At 46.3% G+C, this 26912-nt stretch overlaps 1 pseudogene; it reads right to left on the reverse strand.

Annotated features, from left to right (window-relative positions):
• LOC125528739 lies at positions 1–25899 on the reverse strand (annotated as a pseudogene).
• Positions 25900–26912: the final 1013 nt, after the last annotated feature.

The raw sequence follows: 26912 nt of genomic DNA on the forward strand, positions 1-26912 counted from the left end.
TGTTTTTAACGCGGTATTTTTTTTTTACAGATAACATCATGGTCAGATTGTACATGCGTGTATGTAAGCTCTGCTTTGTACTATATTTCTTGAAAAAGAAAATTGGTACTTGGTACTCCCTCCGATCAACTAAAACCACGACACTTATTTTGGATCAGAGGGAGTAACTTTGTAGTTGAGTACCTATAAGATTGTGATTGCAAATTACAGAGGTCTCCACAGCAACTCACTATTCGGCATATGTTGATAGCAAACTACTGAGATCTTATAGGTACCAATCTTCTTGCTTGTCATCCTCGTTTGCCCAATATTCTTGCTCGTCATCCTCATTTTCTGAATCTTCTTGCCCAAAACGATAGAGATGTTCAGAGTCTGAGTCCGACATCTGTGAGTTCAGTGAGAATAGTATTTTCAGTTATTCATGGTATGATGAAATAGGTATAAAAAACTATATGGCTCATATTACAGAATACTACTAAATTTCATTGCATCAGTAATTAGTGCATCCAAAAGTTTAAGCTATCGAAAGCAAGTAATACTAACACCATGTCTCAACACAAAGTTCTAATAATTGCATAGCTTGATTATGCCAGAAATTGTATACCTAATCAGTCTATTCCTTATATTGCTTTTGAGATGAAAAGTAAGGGAGTTGGGACATGTTCGATTGAAGGTTAAGAATGCCGAATGCCGAAGTATGCCTGTGTTTTTTTAGCTAAGCTGCCTTACGTCTGCAAAAATGGAGCTAGGACTTGGCTAAACTTGCCACAATTCCATGCATGGGCCATAGACAACATGGGACCTAGCTGAGAAATGTTGGGCGCATTAGAGGAGGCTCGCAATTGAGGTAGATGGAGGGGGGTGCCAATTGCCAAGTGGGGCCATGTTGTGGCCTGTTTTTGAAGGTCAAGCCACATGTCAATATGAAGATCAGGAAGTATATATAGAGTAGATTAGCAAACTTGGATACTGACATAAAATTCTAGATAAATTCGTCGAGGGATCGAGGCATGAAGGATTTGAGTTTAGGGGCCGAGATAGCAGAGTTGTTTTGGTTTCCTGGATTAGGACAAGGTGAGGTGAAAGGGTGAACATCAGGAACATTTTGCATTGTCTATTCAAGGTCCGGTACATTCCACGAGCAAAATCTAAATCACCGGTAATCATGGTAAAAGTAAGAACACCAAAAGATAAGCAAACAGACCGTTGCCAAGGACAAGTTCAACGGACATGACGCGTGCTAAGGGCAACTCCAAGGCACGACCCCAAATCATCCGCTCGCGTCCATTTGGGGGTAAACAGACACAAACCACGGCCCAACGCGTGGGAGCAAACAAACAAATGTCCGTTTTCGGTCCGCTTTCGACGCATTCCCGGCCCAAGTATGGGCCGCGTTCGCGGCCGAACGGACACACGCGGACAGGCGCGATGCGTGCCCTTGTCTGCCCATGGCCCGCCCGTCGGTGACACAGCCCCTTTTCTTCCTCCCCTTTCCTCGCTCCTCCCTCGGCCCCTCGTCATTACCGCCGCCACGCCTGCCGTCCACCTTGCTTTGCCCGTCGGTGGAACAACCCCTTTTCTTCCTCCCCTGTCGTCGCTCTGCCCTCCGCCCACGATCGTCCACCTTGCTGCCTACCAACGGGCTCGACGTGCCCTTTCCGGCCGCATCTCCACCACGACCGCAAGGTGTTCGATGCTTTGCTCGCAAGGTACCATGGAAAGCTGAGATGAGTACTTTCACAACTTCATTTGTTCATCGGATGATTCGTCCTCGGACGATGAGGACATAGTGGTGGCAGCATTGGTCGTCCATGACCACATCAGTACGACGCGGCCTCGGTTTAGGGGATCAATCCCCGACCATGCTCCGGCCTTGAACCACAATAGGGAGAAAGGGCACGACCTCCTCTATTCCGATTACTTTGAGAGAATCGCACTCTACAAACTGCATCAATTTCGTCGCCGCTTCTGAATGAGAAGGCATGTGTTCAATCGTATTCGAGAAGAAGTGGTTGCATATGACCCATACTTTGAATGCAAAGAGAATGCCCTTGGCAAGCTTGGCTTCTCTTCTTACCAGAAATGTATTGCGGCTATTCGCATGCTTGCATATGGAATTCCTGGTGACCTTGTGGATGAGTATGTTCATATGAGTGAGTCCACGTGTCTCTAATCAATGTACAGTTTCTGCAAGGCCACGGTGGCTCTGTTTGGTCTTGAATACCTGAGATAACCAAATGCCGTTGATACAGAGAGGTTGTTGACGATTAATGCCGAGAGGGGCTTTCCGGGCATGCTTGGTAGTATCGATTGTATGCACTGGAAGTGGAAGAACTGTCCATTTGCTTTGCAGGGGCAGTGCAAGGGACATGTAAAAGGTGCCACTGTCATACTTGAAGCTGTGGTTCACAAGATCTGTGGATATGACATTCTTTCTTCGGCATGGCTAGTTATCACAATGATATTAGCGTTCTTCAGCATTCTCCAGTGTTTGCAAGGCTTGCAGAAGGCAACTGCCCGGAGGTCAACTTTGAGATCAATGGCCACCATTACAATAATGGATATTACCTAGCTAATGGTATCTATCCCCTGTGGTCCACTCTTGTGAAGACCATACCCAATCCGCAAGGAGAGAAGAGACAGAGGTTTGCCCAAATGCAGGAGAGTGTTAGGAAAGATGTGGAGCATGCATTTGGTGTGCTTCAGTCTCGATGGGGTATTGTTCGAAACCCTGCATTGACATGGAGCACTCAGAAGCTTTGAGAGGTGATGACTGCTTGTGTGATCATGCACAACATGATCATCGAGGATGAGTATGATGGCAGCATCTACAACCAAGGGTTTGATTTCCAGGGTGAGAATGTTGAGCCTGAGAACCCACCTCCTGCAACCTTTGAACAATTTGTCCAATTTCATCGTGAGATGCGTGATCGAAACACTCATACGCAGCTGCAAGATGACTTGGTTGAGCACATGTGGGATCACATTGGCAATCAGTAGATCTATCGGTTTAATCTCTTTTCGTGTGCACAAAATTTGAGTGGTTTTGTAAGACTATTTGATATTTTTAATATTTTAATTGGATTGTAATAAAAGACTATTTTGAACATGTTGTTATATGTTTGATTTAATCAATTTTTTCTATGCTTGATTTTATTGTACTTGGCCTCCGGTGGACGAGATGGGGCACAAGATGTGGCCGCGCGTTCGGTGCCCGGCCGACGCAAACACAAATCTGGGCAGACACGACCACATTGCCACCCCCAAACGGATGAAATTCGGACAAAACGAACGTCCGTTTGGGGTAAGCGTTGGAGTTGCCCTAACACCGGTATAGCACTGGTACAGACCATGCATGCAAAACTCAATACAACACTTGCTACTAGAACGAGACGAAAAAAGGTTTCCTCCACTTTATATATAAAGCAACCATCACCGAGCAATCCAATACAAGCTCACGCCACCACAACACAACACACACCCAAGGCTGGATACAAAGACATTGAAACAGCAACACCACCCCAAACAACTCCAAGCAAACATCAGCTGCACAAGAAGCATCACTATGAAGTCGCCGAGGCCCTTAACTGTGGACAAGCCACCGCAATGAGAGAGTCTGAGCATGACAAACCATGGGCTCCAAGGCGGCGCCTTCAAAAAGGGAAGTACACCAAAATGCCGCCATCGCCCAATCCAAAGATCAGGGTTTCCTTTAGCACCACGACGAACAATGAGTAACCGCGACAACACCTTCAAGAAGGGGACGGCGCCAGAATGCCGCCGCCGGCGGCTAGACAAGTCAGAATGGGTTTTCACCCCGTCTATACTCATCATCAATAAAATGTGGTACGGTTTACCTCACCACCACCACCGAACGGCATACCCCCTGCATGGCCATGGTCACCGAAAAACGCTTGAGTCGCATGCTCCGTCCATGAGCACGCCAGCTCCTACCACTAGGACCGCCGCCCCGGCATACGAGACCTCTCGGCCATTGATACACCATACAGACGCGCCCGACCAGAAAAGGGCAGAAGACCCCCCCCCCTCCACCCCAAAGTGAACATCTTGGCAAGACAGGTGGCCGCGCCGGCTAGATCTATGTGAGGGGAGCTCCGGCAGCCCAAGTTGTAGCCGTCGGACACACCGCACGGCGCCATCGCGGACAAGGGACAGCCCTGCCTCTCTCCACGAAGACCCCCTTCCTTCTTCGGCCATCCCCTACTCGACATGAGCAAAGCCCCAAAATCTGCACCAAGAAACTGCCCCTGCCTGCCGAGGCCCGTACCTATATCAGCAGAGGAGGGAGAGCGCCAGCACGGACGTGATGCGCTCTAGGGCAGCCCTCTCTTTCTCCATAGCAAGTTCCCTCCAGACCTCCTTAGCGTTTTTGCACTTGATGAATAGGTGCGCTCCATCCTCATCGGCCTTGCCACAGAACAGACATTTGGTGTCCTCAATGGGGATGCCTCGCCGGGCCAGGTTCGTGCGGAGCGCAAGAGATTCATGCTTGATTTTCTGTGGGGTCTTGATGAAAAAAAGCGACTACTAGTGCTAACCTTTTGGTGGATGTGGTGGTCGAACAGAAACATAATGAGAGAAGGGGACATGCCTACCTCGGCTGAAGAAGTGGCTCGACGATCAAGAAGCAGCGTCCTTGAGTTCATGCAGATTTTCGGGAAGCCAGAAGCCAAACCATCGCCGGACAAATGGCACCCCCCCCCCCAAAGATTCGGTATACAAAGTTAACGTCGACGGGTCGTTTGTTCCTGGCCAGCAACATGCAGGATGGGGAGTTGCTATCAGATCGAAGGATGGTCACTTACTCTGTGCACGGGCAAGTCGAGGCGAGAATATCAGCGATGCTTTCTCGGCAGAAGCCATGGCGATGTCACAAGCGATCAACACTGTTGCAGATATGGGTATGACCCGAGTGGAGTTTGAAACGGATTCACAGCTCCTGGCGGATGCTCTTGACCCGGGGAAGGTGGATTCCTCGGCATACGCTGCGGTGATCGAGGACATGAAATATCAACTGAAAATTTGGTTCCCTGAGTTCTCCATTTCGGTTTGTAGGAGAAGTGCAAATACAGTAGCTCATGAATTGGCCAACCTTGGCCGCATGTATGATCAAAACCACTGTATGCATGCAGTGGGAGTCCGATATACGCACCCATGTGGGTGACCGTGTTTTGGGTGATTTGCCCAACAACAGTTAAGTAATAAAGCCAAGTTGCTTTAAAAAAAAGAAGAAGAGGGAGAGCGCCCACCCTACCCGGCCGCAGACGAACCGACGTCGGAACACGTCCCGCCGCCGCAACCAGACTCAGGCTGGCCACCATGGCTGCAGCCACGCCACTGCAAACCACCACCACGTATGCAGCTTCCCTGCTGGACCACTGCCACCACCCTACATCGCCCGCAACCACCCGAGGCCAAACCTGAAGGGATCTGGCAGAAGATGCCTGAGCACGCCACCGCCCGATCTGAGTCTTCGGCAGTCGCTGCACCACCAACGCTTCCCAGGAAGCCAACGCGACACCACTAGGCACTCTTGTCGCCGCCGTGAAGATGTGCCGCTGGACCCCGCCATAGCCTAGCGCCCCCACTCGACCGGCCGCCCCGCGCCAGCCGTGGGACACGAGCGGAGGGGAAGGGAAAGCCCCGCCGCCGCCCCTGCCAGCCGGGCTTCGCCCGGCAGCGACTCTGGGTGGCCCAGAGGGGATGGCTGAGGGAGGGGGTGTGGCGGCGGACTAAGGGTTCCCGGGAGCTCGTGGGAGGGAGGGGAAAACAGAAAAATGACTTGCCACTAGAACAACGCCGATCTCCAATCAGGCAGAAGTTGTGCATGGATCGCTTGAGCGCCCCTTATGCGGGCAGTGCTGGTCATGGGCCATGCTTTTCTGTTCTTTCTTTTCGGCTTCGTTCATTTTGTTTTTCCTTTGGTTCTTTCTTTTTGTTTAATTTTTCTTCTCTTTCTTATTTTCTTTTATTTTTTATTTTTCAATATTCAAAATATGTTCATGATTTTTTGAATTCATGAACATTTTATGAATTTCTTGATATTTTTTCAAATCCGTGAACATATTTCAAATTCATGAACATCTTTTGAATTAGGGATTATTTATTGATTTCATGAACATTTTTTAAATTTTTTCAAAATCATGAAGATCTTTAGAATTCGTGAACATTTTTGGATTTTGTGAACATTATTCAAATTCATGATTTTTTTTTGTTTCACGAACATTTTAACAAATCTGTGGACATTTTTTCACAAATAATTCACTAACATTTTTAGATTAGTAGCAAGAACATGTGCAAATGAAACAATGATTATTAGATTAGAAGTGCAAATGAAACCATAATTCCTAGATTAAAAGTTACTGGGCTTTTGGAGTTTCATACCTCTAGTTCTTCTCGGTCCTCTCTATGTCTTGACCATCTTTCACTTAATTCTCTCCATAGGCTATCCATACATGATTCCTGTGCATACTACAACTTACATGATTAGGCCATTGCGGAAAGTAAACTGAGAGACTATGTGTTAACGAGGTTCATGGATCAGCCCCTACATCACTAGAGCATGACTACGTGCTCCTCTTTCATGAACTAACAACATAGTATAATCAACTACAAGTCCGTCGAGGTCATCAGACGCATCAAGACCATCACACCAGGGCTAGTCCGGTCACCCTCGTGATCTTATGTCTAGCCTACCAGCTTTGTCAAGTCTATTTTGGCTACCATGTGATGCCTTTATATAACAGAACCGAGTTACATATGTTCGACCCAAAAGGCTACCCCCACACACCCCGCGCCTGCCCGCTTACACCAATTCCAACTATGGCCCTATACACATTTGACACCGATTTTTTTTTGAGAGACAAGGCTTTATGCCCAGGTCTATTGCTAATCTGGAAGTTCAGTACTGTGGTACAGTAATCAGGGGGTTTGGCAGCAATTCTAACATCCTGTCTTTAAGAGTTAGTAAAGCAGAAGTCATATAAAGTGACTGAGTACGTGAATGACATATGGACATACACGAAAGTGAAACATATGTGCACGCTTTGAATGCCCAGGTCTTCAAGATCATTGCAATAACATGTGCAAATGAAACTATAAGTGATTACCTGTAATTACAAAGATGTAATAAAAGGGCTTTTTGTAGTTGTGTACCTCTAATTCTTCTTGTCCTTCTTCTTGCGCTAATAATTCTTCTTGTCCTTCTTCATTTGGTTCTTCCTCTGGCTCTAATATTACTTTACGGATGTGAGAAACCTTACATGCATCCTCCCTTCGGGACCTATGGACCAGACTTGAACATCCAGAAATGTACAATTCCTCCAGGGCAGTAAGGTTTCTTATGCTTTCAGGCAAAAATGTGATGTTGGAACAGTCTCTGATGTGAAGTTCTCGCAGGGAACTGAACTGTCCTAGCCATTCCGGCAACCTATATAGTCCTTCGCACTCGAGAAGCATTAGTACTCTCAGAGCAGTGAGATTTCCCATACTTGCAGGCAATATTCTTAAATTGCGACAATCTTTTATGCCCAAGACTTGTAGAGAAGGGAGATATCCCAACCAATCCGGCAGCATCTCAAGGTCCTCCAACGACATCAAACTTAGTTTTTTGAGAGAGGTGAAGCAGCTAATGGCCTCTGGCAAGGCCCTCAAGCCGCGGCAGGAGGTCAATGAGAATTCTTCGAGAGCGGGGAATTGCTGTAGTATGCACCACTCGGAAGAACGAAAGATGCAATTTTTTATACCCATGCGACAAGGAAGAGTGGAAGACGAGAGTTCCCAAAATCCAAGTCTTGGTCCTGCCAAAGCCTCGTTGCTATTGTCCAAGATCCAAAACATACTTCTGGGGGGATATGGTAGGAACTTCAACTTTGGGCAGTCCTTCAACTCTAGATTATGCAAATTAGGGATTAAAAATTCTCCATCTTCTTCGCCTGTCTGTGTTGTCCACCATTCCACCAAATTGTCCATCGACTTCAACTGTAGCAATCTTAATTTCGTACAAGTTCCACCCTCTCCATAGAATTCCTTGCCAATTTTCGTGACGTTGGGAATTTTCTGCAGATATAGACTTCTTAAATTTGGTAGCTGCCCAAATGGAGGAAGATTATCACATGCACCTAAATCAAAAAGACTCAGATAGGTAACAGAAGGGAGGTGGGAGGATATGTGCGACATCCAGTTAGGGAAACCCTTGCTCATATACCCTTGTATCATAAACTGTTCAAGATTTCGAGCTGGTATGAGCCTCTCCAAAATAGATTCAGCCGAGGATGCATCAGCATTCATATTCTTCTGATTCCAATGGAGAGCTAGCTGTCTAAGACATGATTTATCACGCAGCTTGATTGTCTCTGCATCTTCCGGTCTCTTGACACGCTGAAGCGATCGAATTAACAGCTCAGGGCAATTCACATGTCCAAGCTCAACAATACTGTTGTATCTTCCTGTGTTGCGTACTCTGTGTACTGTGCGGCCTGGTAAATTTAGACTCTTCTTAATTTCCTGGGCTTCTCCAAATACCCTAGGATGTCCTGACGTGACCACAAATTGGGTGAGACTAGCCATTTTACTGATGCTATCTGGCAAGTGACCGAGAGCACCAGCAGAAATGTCCAATATTTGGAGATTAAGATCACCTAGTGACAAGGGGAGCTCTAGCATCCCTAAGCAATATGACAAATTGAGACACTTCAGATTAGTCATCTTGCAGACTGACTCAGGCAACCGTGCTAGCCTGGGACAACTTGTTACGTTCAAAGATTCAAGTTCTGAAAGGTCGCCAAAACACTCAGGGACTACTATAAGGGCACGGCAATCTGAAAGGTTTAGGTCTTTCAAATGCTTCAGTTGGCAAAATGATTCTGGTAGAACTGAAATCTTGTAGCAATCAGAAAGGTTCAAGAACCTAAGATTTTCAAGATTGCCGAAATCTTGTGGTAGATTTTTTATCTCATGACAACCTAATAGGTTTAAATGTTCTAAACACTCCAGGCTAAAATTGTCAGGAAGTTCGGTTAGCTTGGAACAACTAGACATGTTTAGGAACATGAGTTTGTTAAGAAGATGAAAATTGTCAGGGAGCTTACTGAGGCTCGCATTGCCAGCTAGGTCCAAATAGCAGAGTTTGTTGAGGCTACAGATACTGTCAGGCAAGGTTGCAAGTGAGCAATTGGACAGAATTAGAGTTTCCATATTTTGAAGTGAATGGAAAGACTCAGGAAGTGATGTGATTGGCAGGCTAGAGGCATCAAGGTACCTAAGTAGCTTCAACTGAAGCACGGAACATGGCAAAAGTATGTTGCTTGGAGTAGATTGCCCCACAACTAAACATCCACTTATGTCCAAGACCCGTATGTACTTGGTTCTGGAAAATGCCTTCTGGGGAAGCTGCTGTTTCTCTGAATGTCTTACATGGAAGGATCTGATGTTGCCTGGCAGATAATTGAAAACCTTATACTGATTCTGGTAGTTGATCAACTGTGCATGTCGGCAATAACGACGTTTTGCTTTCTTCCTAGTCCTCGGATCAGTAGCATTTAGAACAATAGATTCATGACCCAAAATTATCGTTGCAAGATCGTGCACCAAATCATGCATTGTGAGCTCTCGAGGAGCATTGGCATGCACTGGACTTGACCTAATCTGCAGAGGGAAGTAAAATCAAATTAGTCTTGTAGAATAAACTGTAACAGTTTGACTAATTCACATCTAGATGTTTTTTAAGGATGTCACATCTAAGCTTCCATAAATACATAATGCAGCAACAAGAAACAAAAAAAACAAAGACAAAAAAAATAGACCACAAACAAAGTGAATATCAGTTTAGATGTGACATAACTATGTCACATCTAGATGTGTCATAGACAGACCCAAAATGTAAACCCGACATGGTTATGCTTAGTTACCAAGTGAAGAATCTTTCTATGATTAACATTAATAACTTATAAATTAGTGGCCGCAGATAGTAACTAAACGCCCCCGCAAAAAAAAGATAGTGACTAACGGAATGCACAAAATCTATGAGGCTCATCTAACACCCATAATTGATAATTAATTCTTCTAATGGTCAATTAGACTTCTAATACCTTCCTCCCCATCCAACTCGCCCTAATGGTTGACTAGTCAAGGTGAATCTGGATATTTAAAGTATGTTTATCTGTTGGCTGGTGGGCGTCATAACATAGGAACACTAAATGTAACATCCCAAATTTTCAATTTGGAATGTTATACATTAGAGCATCATGCATATCATATTTTATTTTGCATTTTGGTTGATCCTAGAAATTCTATGCAACTCAATGACCCACGGAGAGAGTTGAGGATTTTGTTATTTTCATATTTAAGTTTTCTCAAATTTTGAGAATAGGATCATTTGATTTTATTTATTTTATCATCAATTATTTCTATTACAAAAATATGAGAGAGGGAATAAAATGACTTTCCCAAAATAAAGAAATATTGAGGATTTAATAATAAAATCAAATAAGATTTTATTTCGGAGTTTTTCGGTGTTTTATTTGAATTTAGGAAAAAAGTGCGTTTTTCAAAATTGCATTTAGGGCCCAAATAAATGTTCATCTTGTGCGTCTTGATTTTAGAAGCCCGTTAAAATTTATTTCGGAATTTTTGGAGTCAATTTAGTATTTCATTTTATTTTTCTTCCAAGCGGAATAATTAAAAAAACGAACCGACTTAACGGGCCGTGTCTGACCTGGACACCGACCCGGGAGGCCTTTATAAGCCGAGGCCCGGCCCCGGGGGAAACCCTAAAGCGCCCTAAGCCGCCGCCGCCCTAAGAAGCCGCCGCCGACGTCCGCCGCCGCCGCCGCCGGATCTCGCCGCCGAGGTTCGTCGCGCCTCGTTTTCCGTGCCGAAAAAAAGAGAAAAATTCGGCGTTCGCCTTTTTTTTTCTTGGATTAAATCCGCGATTTTTCTGATCGCGATTCCTGATCCGATTTTTGTTTTAGTTTAACTTTTCGCTCGTTTATCGGAATCAGGCGATTCAAGTGCCTAGGGATTCGTCTCGAAACCCTCTATCCGTTTAACCAACTTAAACAAGTTTTTTCTACTGTAAAATTTGCCCTAGATCCAGATTACTAGAACGAAGTTGTTTTCTTTCGTCGTTTAATTTTTGTTGCTTCGTTCGATTTGATTCTTTTTGCCAACCGGAGTTCTTAAGTTGAACCTTCTGGTTAGATCTCTTATTTGAGTTTTATGTAACACCCCGGATATTACTTTCCCAATTTGTACTCCAACTCTTGCCGTTTCCGGTGTTAAGTTATTTTATTTTCTTGGGTTCGGGTTTTTGTCTCCGTGTGTTGTTGTCGTTGTCATGCATCTCATATCATGTCATCATGTGCATTGCATTTGCATACGTGTTCATCTCATGCAACCGAGCATTTTCCCCGTTGTCCGTTTTGCATTCCGGCGCTTCGTTCTCCTCCGGTGGTCATTTCTAGCTTTCTTTTGTGTGTGGGGATTAAACATTTACGGATTGGACCGAGACTTGCCAAGCGGCCTTGGTTTACTACCGGTAGACCGCCTGTCAAGTTTCGTATCATTTGGACTTCGTTTGATACTCCAACGGTTAACCGAGGGACCGAAAAGGCCTCGTGTGTGTTGCAGCCCAACACCCCTCCAATTTGGCCCAAAACCCACCTAAACCTGCTCCATCATCTAGAGCGTTCGATCACGATCGTGTGGCCGAAAACCGCACCTCATTTGGACTCTCCTAGCTCCCTCTATGCCTATATAAAGACCCCTCCGTTTTCTTCTTCTTCTTCACCCCGAAACCCTAGATCCGCCACCTCGCGCGCGCCGGAAAAAATTCGCCACTGACGGACGTGTCCGCCCACTCCCTCCGCCGCCACGTGGCACGCCATCATTGGCCCCGCGCCTCAGCCGCCACTCCCTCCGCCGCCGGCCCGGGAAGCCCACCCCGGGCCCCCGAGGCCATCCGCCGCCGCCGTCGCGCCAGGGCGCCTCCCCGCCGCCCGAGTGCACCGCCCGCCGCCTCCTTCTCCGGGCCGGCGCACGAGCCGCCGCCGCCCGGCGTCCACCGGCCGCCGCGCCACCGCGGGTCCCCGCCGCCGCCGCCGCGCAAACCGCCGCAGCGCGCCGCCCCCGCCGGCGCCTCCCTCCTCCGGCCAGATCCGGTCGAGGAGCGACCGGATCCGGAGACCCCGACCTCACCGACCGCCATCTTCGTCTTCTCCGCGAGATCCGCCACCGCCTCGGCTTCCGTGCAACCGTTGACTTTTATCTCGAGGTTGTTTTTGCACTAAGTCCCCGAATCTCAGATCCATGTGCTCTTGTTCATGGCATCGTAACTCCTCATCCGTAGCTTCGTTTTTTGGCATATAGCATATCAAAATGTTCATCTCAGAGAGTACATCATTTCATTCCATTGTATCATTTTCATTTGAGTTTATCTTAATGCCCGAAATGCTGTTAGAAGAGGGCCACTTGAGATAATTGTCAGATCTGCTACTCCATTTGCATATTTGTCATTTTTGCCATGATTATTGTGTGCATGATATGCCCATGAGCTCTACATATGTTTTGTTAAGGGTTTTGTCATCTTTCCAGAGGTGCAACCCATGTATTTTTGTGATGTGTGTGGTGACTAGTACAAGCTTGCAAAGTGGGGCACTTGGTAATTCTGTTTTCAGGGACCTAGCATTTCCACTAAGTCCTTGAGCTGATTAGTTCATGATGCCATATGTTCATGTTGTTTCCTAGTGATCCGTGCCTCTTTTGAGGATGGTCAGTAAGGATGTTTTGTTAATCTTATAGTGCTCTATCCATCCATGTATTTGTTCGCAATTTTGGAGCACCCTAGCTTGAGTCAATCGAGCTCTACTTTTGCTACTTTGTGAATCTGGGCAGATTGTCAACTTGTTTGCAATTTTTCCGATGATGTTATGGTTGATCCGTGCATGCTATGTTATTGTTCTTGCCATGTCTAGCTTGCATTTTGCTCCGTAGTGAGTGCATCAAGCTCGTAAACATGCCTACTTGATATTGTTTTCAGCATGCTCCAGTTTTCACAAAGTCTGTGATCTGATTATGTTTTTGCCATGTTCACATGCTTGCAAATGTATTTTCTGATCCCTTTTGGCTCAAGGTCACTAAGGGACTTTTGTTAAGCTCCTTGAGTAGCTCTATGCCATGCTTTACTTTGCCATGTTCAGGTCCTGTAGCATGTAGTTTTGTTGCTCCGAAGAGTGCTACCTGATCTGAAATTCCAGACAAGTGTTAATTTCACTAAGTCTGAGATCTGTTTGCCATATGCATTTTTGCCATGCTTGTTTGAACCTGTTAATGTATGATTTGGCCGTAGCTCAGTGCTAGACTTTTGTTAAGCATCTTGTATTCATCCCTGCCATGTATTTTGTTGTCATGTTTGAGTGCTGTAGCATGTTCATCTCATTGCATTTAGATGGCTACTTGCTGTAAATCGCAGGCCGGTGTCATATTTGTTTTGCTTGCCATTTCCAAACCGTAACTCCGATTCCGACGTTCTTTATATCGTTTTCAAGCGATTTCATCTCATCTTTCCAGTGGCACACTTGGATTCCCAAGTTGAGGCCAGGTTCATGAATTCCTTGTCACATCTTGCATATGCATCCCGCATCGCATCCCGCATAGCATACCATCCTTGCATCATATTGTTTGATCCTTGCACGTGGTTGATGGTGTCCTTGTTGCTTGTTTGTCTTGTTTGGGTAGAGATGGGAGACGAGTTTGCTAACGAGGAGCCCGTTGAATTTGCTTTCGAGGATCCAGTCAACTCTGACAACTTTGCAGGCAAGATGATCATACCCTCGAAATCACTACTATCTTTGCTATGCTAGATTGCTCGCTCTTTTGCTATGCCATTGCTACGATGCCTACCACTTGCTTTCAAGCCTCCCAAATTGCCATGTCAAACCTCTAACCCACCTTGTCCTAGCAAACCGTTGATTGGCTATGTTACCGCTTTGCTCAGCCCCTCTTATAGCGTTGCTAGTTGCAGGTGAAGATTGGAGGCCGTTCCTTGTTGGAACATTTATTTACTTGTTGGGATATCATTATATTATCTTGTTATCTTAATGCATCTATATACTTGGTAAAGGGTGGAAGGCTCGGCCTCTCGCCTAGTGTTTTGTTCCACTCTTGCCGCCCGCCCTAGTTTCCGTCATATCGGTGTTATGTTCCCGGATTTTGCGTTCCTTATGTGGTTGGGTTATAATGGGAACCCCTTGATAGTTCGCCTTGATTAAAGCTTTTCCAGCAATGCCCAACCTTGGTTTTACCATTTGCCACGTAGCCTCTTTTTCCCTTGGGTTTCCGCCCCCCCCCCCGGGCCAGTGCTCCTCTGAGTGTTGGTCCGAACCGAGTAGACTGCGGGGCCACCTCAGGGCAACTTGAGGGTTGGTTTTACTCGTAGGATGTCTCATCTGAGTGTGCCCTGAGAACGAGATATGTGCAGCTCCTATCGGGATTTGTCGGCACATTCGGGTGGTGTTGCTGGTCTTGTTTTAACCTGTCGAAGTCTCTTGAAGAACCGAGGTACCGAGCCTGATCGGAACGTCTCGGGAGGAGGTCTATTCCTTCATTGACCGTGAGAGCTTGTCATGGGCTAAGTTGGGACTCCTCTGCAGGGATTTGAACTTTCGAAAGCCGTGCCCGCGGTTATGGGCAGATGGGAATTTGTTAATGTCCGGTTGTAGATAACTTGAACCTTAACTTAATTAAAATGAATCAACTGAGTGTGTTACCGTGATGGCCTCTTCTCGGCGGAGTCCGGGAAGTGGACACGGTGTTGGAGTAATGCTTGCGCAGGTTGTTCTCTAGTTTCTCGCTCGCGCTTTGCCTCCTCTTCTCGCTCTCTTTTGCGAACAGGATAGCCACCATATATGCTAGTCGCTTGCTGCAGCTCCACTTATATTTACCTTGCCTTACCTATAAGCTTAAATAGTCTTGATCGCGAGGGTGCGAGATTGCTGAGTCCCCGTGGCTCACAGATTGCTATTACACCAGATGCAGGGCCTGATGATTCCGCTCCAGGTGATGCGCTCGAGCTCAAGTGGGAGTTCGACGAGGACTCTCAACGTTATTATGTTTCCTTTCCTGATGATCAGTAGTGGTGCCCAGTTGGGGGTGATCGGGACCGTGTCGCATGTTGGGTTATCTTTTATTTTGGCGCTGTAGTCGGGCCATGAGTGTTTGGATGATGTAATGTTATTTATGTACCTTGATTGACGTGGCGAGTGTGAGCCAACTATGTTATCTCCCCTTTATTATTATATTACATGGGATGTTGTAAAGATTACCTTACTTGCGACATATGCCTTCAATGCGATTATGTCTCTAAGTCGTGCCTCGACACGTGGGAGCTATAGTCGCATCGAGGGTGTTACATTTTACCTGTGCATTAGATGAGTACTTATTGTATTCTTGTTTGTTTGTCTGCGATAGAGTACCCGGAGTGCGCCGCCTATTACTTCGAATCGTTAGGTTTCCCGGATCATCAGCAAGGCAAGTAACACTTTGATCATACCTTTTCTACTACCCAGTTTTATTGCATTAGATCAAATCCTCACACATTGCATGTAACACCCCGGGTGTAACTTACCCAATATGTACTCCAACTCTTGCCGTTTCCGGCCTTAAGTTATTTTATTTTCTCGGGTTCGGGTTTTTGTCTCTGTGTGTTGTTGTCGTTGTCATGCATCTCATATCATGTCATCATGTGCATTGCATTTGCATACGTGTTCATCTCATGCATTCGAGCATTTTCCCCGTTGTCCGTTTTGCATTCCGGCGCTTCGTTCTCCTCCGGTGGTCAATTCTACCTTTCTTTCGTGTGTGGGGATTAAACATTTCCGGATTGGACCGAGAGTTGCCAAGCAGCCTTGGTTTACTACCGGTAGACCGCCTGTCAAGTTTCGTACCTTTTGGACTTCGTTTGATGCTCCAACGGTTAACCGAGGGACCGAAAAGGCCTCATGTGTGTTGCAGCCCAACACCCCTCCAATTTGGCCCAAAACCCACCTAAACCTTCTCCATCACCTAGAGCGTTCGATCACGATCGCATGGCCGAAAACCGCACCTCATTTGGACTCTCCTAGCTCCTCCTATGCCTATATATAGCCCCTCCTCCGAAAATCCGGATCTCCCTCGTCCGAAACCCTAAAAAAAATCGTCTCCGCGCGGCCGGACACGTCCGCCCGCGCCGGATCAAATCGCCGCCGCCAACCAGGGTCTGCCACGTGTCCCCGGCGGCCTCCTCCGCCGCGGCCCGCGGGAGCCCGCAACCGGCCCCCGCGGCCCAGATCTGCTCCGCCGCCCCGCGCCTCTTCCCCGCCGCCCGGTCCTCGCCGCGCCGCCGTCTTCGCCCCGTTCGCCGACCGCCTCCGCTGCCCGCCAGCTCGCCGGCCGCCGCCGCCAAGACGCCGCCTCGTCGCCTCCTCGCACCGGCAGACGCCGCCCGCGGCCACCTCGGCGTCTGTGCCCGCCGGCGCCGCCTCCTTGCCGCCCCTCGTCGCCGGCTAGTGCCACCCCGGCCGGACTCTTCTTCTCCGGCAACCTCGCCCACGTCCGGCGACCTCGACGCCGTGGGTGAACAGTAGCCGCCAGATCCGCCGCTACAGTGCCAAACCCTAGATCCACTAGGGTTGACTTTTCCCCTCTCTAGTATTTTTTTTGCAATGTTCATCGTGCTATAACTCCGCATCCGTAGCTCCGTTTTGGGCATATAGCATATTAAAATGTCCATCTCAGAGAGTACATCATTTCATTCCATTGCATCATTTTCATTTGAGTTCATCTTGATGCCCGAAATGCTGTTAGAAGAGTGCTACTTGAGATAATTGTCAGATCTGCTGCTCCATTTAGATATTTGTCATTTTTGCCATGATTATTGTGTGCATGATATGCCCATGAGCTCTACATATGTTTTGTTAAGGGTTTTGACATCTTTCCAGAGGTGTAACCCATGTATTTTTGTGATGTGTATGGTGACTAGCACAAGCTTGCAAAGTGAGGCACTTGGTAATGCTGATTTCAGGGACTTAGCATTTCCACTAAGTCCTTGAGCTGTTTATCTCATATGGCCATATGTTCATGTTGTTTCCTAGTGATCCGTGCCTCTTTTGAGGATGAATAGTAAGGATGTTTTGTTAATCTTGTAGTGCTCTATCCATCCATGTCTTTGTTTGCAATTATGGAGTACCCTATCTTGAGTCAATCGAGCTCTACTTTTGTCATTTCGTGAATCTGGGCAGATTATCTACTTGTTAGCGATTTTGCCGATGATGTTGTAGTTGATCCGTGCATGCTATGTTGTTGTTTTTGCCATGTCTATCTTGCATTTTGTGTATTCTTGATAGGTGTATGCTTAGATTGTCATGACTTGCTCTGTGGTGAGTGCATCGAGCTCGTAAACATGCCTACTTGATATCTGTTTCAGCATGCTCCAGTTTTCACTAAGTCTGAGAACTGATTATGTTTTTGCCATGTTCACATGCTTGCAAATGTATTTTCTGATCCCTTTGGGCTCAAGGTCACTAAGGGACTTTTGTAAAGCTCTTTGAGTAGCTCCATGTCATGCTTTACTTTGCCATGTTCAGATCCTGTAGCATGTAGTTTTCATGCTCCGAAGAGTGCTATCTGATCTGAAATTCCAGACAAGTGTTAATTTCACTAAGTCTGAGATCTGTTTACCATATGCATTTTTGCCATGCTTGTTTGAACCTGTTAATGGATGAATTGCCCGTAGCTCAGTGCTAGAATTTTGTTAAGCATCATGAATGCATCCCTGCCTTGTATTTTGATGCCATGTTCGGGTGCTGTAGCATGTTCATCTTGTTGCATTTATATGGCTACTTGCTGCAAATCGCAGAACGTGGTCATATTTGAATCGCTTGCCATTTCCAAACCGTAACTCCGATTCCAGCGTTCTTTATATCGTTTTCAAGCGATTTCATCTCATCTTTCCAGTGGCACACTTGGATTTCCAAGTTGAGGCCAGGTTCATGCATTCCTTATCAAATCTTGCATATGCATCCCGCATCGCATCCCGCATAGCATATCATCCTTGCATCATATTGTTCGAGCCTTGCACGTGGTTGATTGTGTTCCGTTTGCTTGTTTGTCTTGTTTGAGTAGAGCCGGGAGACGAGTTCGCTAACGAGGAGCCCGTTGAGTTTGCTTTCGAGGATCCAGTCAACTCTGACAACTTTGCAGGCAAGATGATCATACCCTCGAAATCACTACTATCTTTGCTTTGCTAGATGCTCGCTCTTTTGCTATGCCTATGCTATGATAAATACCACTTGCTTATCATGCCTCCCAAATTGCCATGTCAAACCTCTAACCCACCATGTCCTAGCAAACCGTTGATTGGCTATGTTACCGCTTTGCTCAGCCCCTCTTATAGCGTTGCTAGTTGCAGGTGAAGATTGGAGACCGTTCCTTGTTGGAACATTATTTACTTGTTGGGATATCATTATATTGCCATGTTATCTTAATGCATCTATATACTTGGTAAAGGGTGGAAGGCTCGGCCTCTCGCCTAGTGTTTTGTTCCACTCTTGCCGCCCTAGTTTCCGTCTTATCGGTGTTATGTTCCCGGATTTTTGCGTTCCTTACGCGGTTGGGTTATAATGGGAACCCCTTGATAGTTCGCCTTGATTAAAGCTTTTCCAGCAATGCCCAACCTTGGTTTTATCATTTGCCACCTAGCCTCTTTTCCCCTTGGGTTTCCGGAGCCCGAGGGTCATCTTATTTAAACCCCCCCGGGCCAGTGCTCCTCTGAGTGTTGGTCCAACCTAGAGCCCCTTGCAGCGCCACCTCGGGGAAACTCGAGGGCTGGTTTTAGTTGTACGGATTGCTTATCCGATTGTGCCCTGAGAATGAGATATGTGCAGCTCCTATCGGGATTTGTCGGCACATTCGGGCGGTGTTGCTGGATTTGTTTTAACCTGTCGAAGTGTCTTGAAGAACCGAGGTACCGAGTCTGATCGGAACGTCTCGAGAGGAGGTCTATTCCTTCGTTGACCGTGAGAGCTTGTCATGGGCTAAGTTGGGACTCCCCTGCAGGGATTTGAACTTTCGAAAGCCGTGCCCGCGGTTATGGGCAGATGGAAATTTGTTAATGTCCGGTTGTAGATAACTTGAACCGTAATTTAATTAAAATGAATCAACAGTGTGAGTTACCATGATGGTCTCTTCTCGGCAGAGTCCGGGAAGTGAACACGGTGTTGGAGTAATGCTTGCGCAGGTTGTTCTCTAGTTTCTCGATCGCACTTTGCCTCCTCTTCTCGCTCTCTTTTGCGAACAGGATAGCCACCATATATGCTAGTCGCTTGCTGCAGCTTCACCTATTTACCTTGCCTTTCCTATTAAGCTTAAATAGTCTTGATCGCGAAGGTGCGAGATTGCTGAGTCCCTGTGGCTCACAGATTACTATTAAACCAGATGCAGGGCCTGATGATTCCGCTCCAGGTGACGCGCTTGAGCTCAAGTGGGAGTTCGACGAGGACTCTCAACGTTACTACGTGTCTTTCCCTGATGATCAGTAGTGGTGCCCAGTTGGGGGTGATCGGGACCGTGTCGCATGTTGGGTTATCTTTTATTTTGGCGCCGTAGTCGGGCCATGAGTGTTTGGATGATGTAAGGTTATTTATGTACCTTGATTGACGTGGCGAGTGTAAGCCATCTATGTATCTCCCCTTTTATTATCTATATTACATGGGATGTTGTGAAGATTGCCTAACTTGCGACATTTCTTTCAATGCGGTTATGCCTCTAAGTCATGCCTCGACACGTGGGAGATATAGCCGCATCGAGGGCGATACATTGCATGATTAGGATCTAATTAAATTGTGGGATGGGAAGTAGATGAGGTAGTACCTATTACCTGTTATTATCAAACCTTTGGGAGCTACTTCTACGTTTGCTTATTATGCCATGCTATGCTAGTAGACGTGGATTGGGTGAGTGATATCCATGACAGATGTGAGATTGTTAATTAATGGTTTATCTAAGGTGACAACTTAAACACACATCTGGGTGGATTGAGGCACCTAGGTATTCCAGGACTTGCCTGTTTTCTTTTGGACCGCCACCCAGGCTCAAAGGGATCATGAGACTATTCATACTAGAAACTTCCGTGTGCAGCCATAAGCTATTATGGGCTCTAGCATAGTTGACTAAGTTGTGCGAACTCTTACAATGGTAGACTAGCATATGTAGGGGATGTAGGTGGTACGGTCTACCCGATCATAAGGTGCTAGCGCTTCTGAAAGACTATGTCTCGGTCATCCGTCTTCTCAAACACCCTGTAGTGCGAGAAACCAAACGGAGGCGATCGAGTCTTGTGGGGAAAAGTGTGCAAACATCTGCAGAGTGTAATAAACTAATCATGGTTAGCCGTGCCCCCGGTTATGGACATCTTGAGTATCTAGTACCTGGATTTTCATGTGAATCTCAACATGTTACTCTAAAATTAATTTTGTTGGGTTTTGTTTAATGATGATGCTTAATTGGGATTGAGGATGCTGTCAACCATTCTCAATGTTTAACAACCACCATAATAGTAATTAAATTTTATTCCTTTGAAGTAGGGAAAAATTGGCTTTTCACAAAACTGTAACCATAGAGCTTTCCACCAGCCAAATATGCATATAGTATAGTTGTTTCATTCCATTACTCTCTATGTGTTACCTTGCCAGCATATTCCATGTGCTGACCCGTTTCGGGCTGCAACGTTAATGTTGTAGACTTTTCAGACGACGATTAAGGAGTTTTTAGGTCGTGGTTCTATACTTAGTGATGCCATTGGAGTTGATGGACTCACTTATCTTCCAAGCCTTCCGCTGTTATCGTTATTAGATGGACTTAAGCCATATTTATTGTAATAAGTTCTCTTTTGAGACACTCGATGTAATAAGTGTGTGATTGCTACTCTGCTATAAATCCTCCGAGTACTGTGTGGTGTCAGCATTACTGATCCAGGGATGACACCGGAGCACAGAGATCAGACTGTTTGAGGTCTGGTCGCTACACTAAATGTCATGTGTAAATCTATAATTATCTTCCAAAAAATAGTAGTTAAGGAGTTTAAACTTGATCTATGCTGGTGTGCAGCACAGAAGTAGTACTCTCTCCATCCCAAAATATTGGTCTTTTGGGATCTTGATACTGTATCCAACATAATGCTTTGACCATCATTTAAACAAAATTATACGTTACTACTATAAAAGTATATTTGATGATTTAGCAGTATCAGTTCGACGTTCTCAATATTAGTAACTCTTCTATGTTCATAACTCTATTAACATAGTGGTAGTTCTTCTACATTTTGGAAGAGGGGGTACATTTCACCATTAGGCTCCTACTGTCTAAATGATCATGTAATCTCTACAACAGTTTTCATAAATTGGAAAACGTCTACGGCAATGATTTGTTGATCCCACTATATTTATCTAATGTAAAGATACCAAAGAATCCTATGGAATTTAGTATGATATATTCTGAATTAATAAATTCGAACTAAGAAAGTTCTTCAACAATTATTATTTATGTAATTTTTAAATCAAAGAATAACAAAGAACCTGAAGCCAAAATGTAATGTAAGGCAATTCAAAGTTCGAACACAGCCTAATGAGAATAAATGCATTTCAATGTAAAAGTTGAATTATAAACATGTTTGAAATTTTAAAAGTGTGGATATGGAAATTGGAGGCATTTAGTTAAGAATCTTAAAGTGAAAAGGATAAAGGAAAAGACGTAATCATGAACTGAAAGAGGGCATATATCCATATTTGTTGAAGATGAGTGTGCAACAGTCACATATAATTGAAAATGTCATCGATTTTATTTACTTGGAAAGCAAACCTAGGAAGTCTTCGACACACACATGGACAAACAAGAACATGAGAAATAGTGTTCAACACTTACCGCGGAGGACCTTGAAATTTGAAGAAATGACATCCCCATAAGGTAGTTAATGCACCTTTTACCGTCATCCCCATGAATGTATCCAAGAGCCTTCCATTGCTGAATTAGACGATCACTGTCTATAACAAAGCCCTTAGGAAAGGCCGTCAAATATGTGAAGCACATTTTGAATTCCAGCTTCATGTAGTAATAGCTTAGCATGAGGCGCTCCAATGTGTCCTTGTGATCTCTGTGACCTAAATCGATGTTCGTATCTCTTATTTTTTTCCATGCCTCGACAGTCCTTAACTCGGACATTACTTGCCCAAGGGCAATTGCCACGAGTGGTACACCCCCACACTTCTCTGCAATTTTCCTTCCAATTTCTTCCAAGTCACTTTTGTCATCATCAGGCCCAAATGCTGTTTGCTTCATTACTTCCCAACAGTCATCAGTTGATAATACACACAAGTTGATTTGATCAGAGTTGGGCACGGGACAAATTTTCCTTTGGTTCGCAAGAACACCGGTGCTCATTTTATTCACTACCCTTTGGTTCCGCGTAGTTACAAACTCTGCTACCCTTGCAGCCATGTTGTAACATCTGCTTCAGCCTTTCCAGCTTATCCGCATCCTCTTCCCAAAGATCATCCAAAACAATCAAGTACCTTCTACCAGCAAGTTCCTTTTTGAGATTTTCTTGTAAAAACTGCAAACTACAGTTGTCAAGGTTGATACTGCTATTTATGCTTTTGAGGATGGCACTCCCAATTTTGCCCAGATCGAACTCCTTAGACACATGGACCCAGGCTCGGACTTCAAAATTGTTGGCCATTTTGTCTAGGACAAAGACTGATTCAGCCAATGTTGACTTCCCTAGGCCACCAAGCCCGACAATCGAGACGATAGATATATCTTCTCTAGCGTTATCATCATAGTTTAGCAGCAGCCTGAATATTTTGTCCTTCTCCATATCCCTCCCCACCACTCCAGATTTCAAGCCTTCATCACAGATGCCTACAAAAGTTTCATTGTTTCTGCTCCCTTCTGCCCGTTCTTGATTTCTCACAAGATTGAGAGCCTGGCCCTCCTTTCCTACTTTTTCTATTTCCCCCCTCAGGTTCTTCAGCTTGTGAGGCATGGTAATCCGCCGGAGAATTTGATTGTTCCAGGAAAAGAACAGCTTCAACTGTAAATAAACTGAAGTCAATATCATTTGCTAGACACGTCTCTTTATGACTCCATATAAAGAATCACAGTTTCATACATTTCTCAACTAAAGAAGTTCCATTGAATTCATCTCTGTGAAGTTAAAGATGGAAGTTCCAAGCTATATACTAGTATTATTGAACGGGGGATGGTGTATACAAATAGGGATTGGTTATTTCTGACGTAACTGAAATTTGCTACAATTTGATAACTTATCCCAACACTTGACGAAGATTTAATGTCTTCAATCACTTTACTCCCTCACCTCATGGCATAAACAATTCCAGTTTAGTGAATCCCTACGAAGCATTAAGACAAAAGAACTTGGCGAAGATAAATTGAACTTAATAGTCACTCTGAAGCTTTAAGGACATCGGAAAATACTCTGCAATTTGGTGGATGAGAAATGCAAAATTTCGAGCAAATGGAGAAATAGAGTGAATTGCAAGAAACCACCACATTTGGGGCTTATCTAGCAGAAAACAACCTGGTCGCTAATCATTTGCAAAAGCCACGGCGTATTCAGTAAAAGTGTTGCAGATTGCACTGAACATGTAATTTGGCGTGGTTGAGGGCGTTTCCGACAGGTAGGGCCCAAAATAATCACACACAGACCCCTAGTAGATTTTAAAAAAAATCAATCAGCCCCCTGGACCATGCCCCCGCCGCCAGAAGGAGGTGGAGCGAGGAGGAGATGGATAGGAGTGAGCCGGCGAGCGCGGCGTGCGCGTCGCGGTGGCCGACGGCGACGGTGAGCAGGCCGACGCGTCCCCGGCAGAGCGCCATGGCCTCCTGCTCCGTGAAGACCCCTCGCGGTCTTCCCTTTTTCTGTCTGTCTCTCGTCCCCGTCTCTGAATCTCTCTGTCTTTTGAACAGAGGATGTGCGCCGCCGCCTCCTTCAGTTCGTCGCGCCGCCACCTAGTTCGCCGGATTCGCTGTCTGTCGACCCCCTTCTCCGCCTGGAGCTTCGTCACCTGCACCCGCGCCTCGATCCGGTCGTCCCCGCCGCCAAACTCCACGTCCCTGCAGTCCCGCGCCGCCGCTGCTTCATGTCGAGCGAGCAGAGGACCGCGTCGTCCCTGCCTCGCCCGCTCTTGGACCTCTGCATCGTCCTCACCGCCCACTGGTGAGCTCCTTGCGCCGCCTCCGGTCCCTTTCTTATCCTCGTGTCGCGCCGCTGCTAACTTCTCCGCCTCGCCGTCGTTTTGCTGCAGGAGCCGAGGCCGTCGCCCCCTCTCAGTTCGTCGCGTCGCCTCCAGTTCCGCCGGATCCGCTGCCTGCGGGCCCTTCCTGGCCGGATCCCGCCGCCGCGCTGCCGTTCCTCACCTGCAGCTCCGCCCAGCTGCCGCCGTCCTGCTTCTTCCCGGCGAGAGGAAGGAGATGCCCTCCGGGGAGGGGGGGGGGGGGGGGGGCTTGATTGCTTTTCTTTTATAAGATTCAGGGAGGTATATGTCAATTTGTTGCCAAATCAGCTCCTTACAGTCCGGCCCCACTAGTCAGAAAATGGTTAAACGGGCTAAATCACCTGTTCAGTGTTTTTTGCAAAATGTTTACTGAATGTGCGATGATTTTTGCAAATGATTAGCGACCAGGTGGTTTTCTGCAAGATAAGCCCCAAATGTGGTGGTTTCTTGCAATTCACTCGGAGAAATAAGAAAATTGATATAAACACAAATTATGAACAGCTGTTGAGATTCAAAGCGCCTCTTTTGCTTTGAGCATCATCCATTAATAATCTATAAGATGCGAGACTCTGGAAAGTAAAAAATCCACAAAAATCACTTGCTTGTAGACCAGATCTTTTGACCTGGAGAGCTCAATAAGTGAGTACCTTTGGTTGGCTCTTCTTTAAGAGCTCGGTGGCGTCCAGATCGTCCAGCACGTCCTCGACGTCGTAGGCGACGGACTTGAATTTGGTGAGCCACCGCCCAACAGCTTCCCCATCTCTTCCTCGTCGACGCAGCCTATCATCCGCATCATGCAAAACGGCCTCCAGATCTTGCATCTTGTCCGCCATGACATCAACATCGTCTTTGAACTTCCACTGCAGGGTGGCCTCCTCCGTGGCGAGTTCACCGAGCATGCCCGCGACTTGTTTCCCCACGGCGCTCGCGATTATCTCCCCGAACCCGCTCATGCCAGCTATGTCCCTCTCTCCCACAACAATGTCGTTAACTGCGTGGAAACACAGAGAGATAAGTAAGGAAGAGCGTGTTGTGTCCTTGAGGGCACGCGACCACGCGCAGGAGACGCGGCTGTTGGCGCGTCAGGACGCTGGGACTGGGAGGGGCTCACAAGCCACCCACTCTTGTTTTCTTTTTCCTCTCGTCTTTCTTCTTTTATTATTGACGACTACGAGGAAGGTGCGGGAGGACTGCCTGGAAGGCCGGCAGTCTAGCTCCTCCCCTCCTCGTCGACCGACCAGAAGCAGTGGAGCAGCTTGGGGAAACCAGTAAAGTTCGTGTTTTCCTCTGGAGGCTGGCGCATCAATCCATTCCTGCTGGGACTGTTCGACATCACCAAGATATGGCACAATCAAGCTGAGAATAGGCATGGCAGAAACAACAGGCAGCTGATGAAGCCAGTGCAGGTGCGCAAATGAATGGATTTTCCAAACCAGTGCAGAACTTTAAGTTAGTACAAAGTTGAGTCATCTATTTTGAAACGGAGGGAGTATCTATTAACCAGTGCAGGGTGTGCAAATGAATGGATGTTGTCAAAACAGTGGGTGCCCTTAGAGCGATTCTCTCTTTATATGATAGGACAGATAAACAAAGCAAGGAGTGCATGGGTCCATAGCCAATTTCATATTCCCCGGTTCCGCTCAAGATCAAACTCCCTTCGAAAGATGCCTGCATGTTAGGTAGCGGGTCAGTTTCATACACAACAATTAAGAATAGGTATGGTTTGGAGAGGGAGTAGAGATAGCGATTCCTTGCCGGTTTTTTATGTTGTGTGATGCAGGAGGGGTACCTCATAAACTTGGGATTATTCCCTAAGAGCTTGTCCAGTACCACTTGTACCGATGGAATTCAGTCTCATTTAGAAAAATCAGTATATATTTAAGCAACAGATTTAGCAATGCACATTCAAATCTACTACGCATGGCCGTGGTGAATTTGAGGATCTTACTGGGCGGACCGAACTCTTCTACAGTCTTGAATTTCCTATATGGCGGCCGGCCAGTACTCATTCGATCCATTGTACTAGAGCGATCCGAGAAGAATGCAGGGTCATACTCCATCAACATTTGTGGTGATCACGAGTGGCCCAACGCATGTGTGCCACTAGGGCTAAATGTGTGCTTCTCTTTTCTAGATCCGGTTTTTTCAAAATAAAATATATCTTGAACCTTAGAGTCTGAATTGTGATCAGGTTTTCCCTTACCAAGTGCACATGTGCTTCCCTTTAACTAGTGCACTTGGAGCTACAGTGCATGCTAAAAAAATGTAAAAAAAAAACCTATAAAGTATGAAAACCCTCTGACTAGTTGCTCTAGTTGCTCCCACTTTGTTGAAGGTCAATCGCTTAGATCCACCCCTAGATGAACAATAATAATGCCCCCCCCCCCACTACCAGAATAACTGGCGATGCCGACGGCCAAATCTATGCCGACGGGCCCCATCGGCATAGATTGGCCTATCCCGAAGGCCCAGCCCAGGCCGTCGGCATAGAAAAGCCGTCAGCGTATATCAATCTATGCCGACGGCCCCCGTCGGCAAAGCTCACCCGTCGGCGTCGATAGAAATATG

The sequence above is a fragment of the Triticum urartu genome, chromosome 1, assembly GCF_003073215.2.
Source record: "Triticum urartu cultivar G1812 chromosome 1, Tu2.1, whole genome shotgun sequence".
NCBI lineage: Eukaryota > Viridiplantae > Streptophyta > Magnoliopsida > Poales > Poaceae > Triticum > Triticum urartu.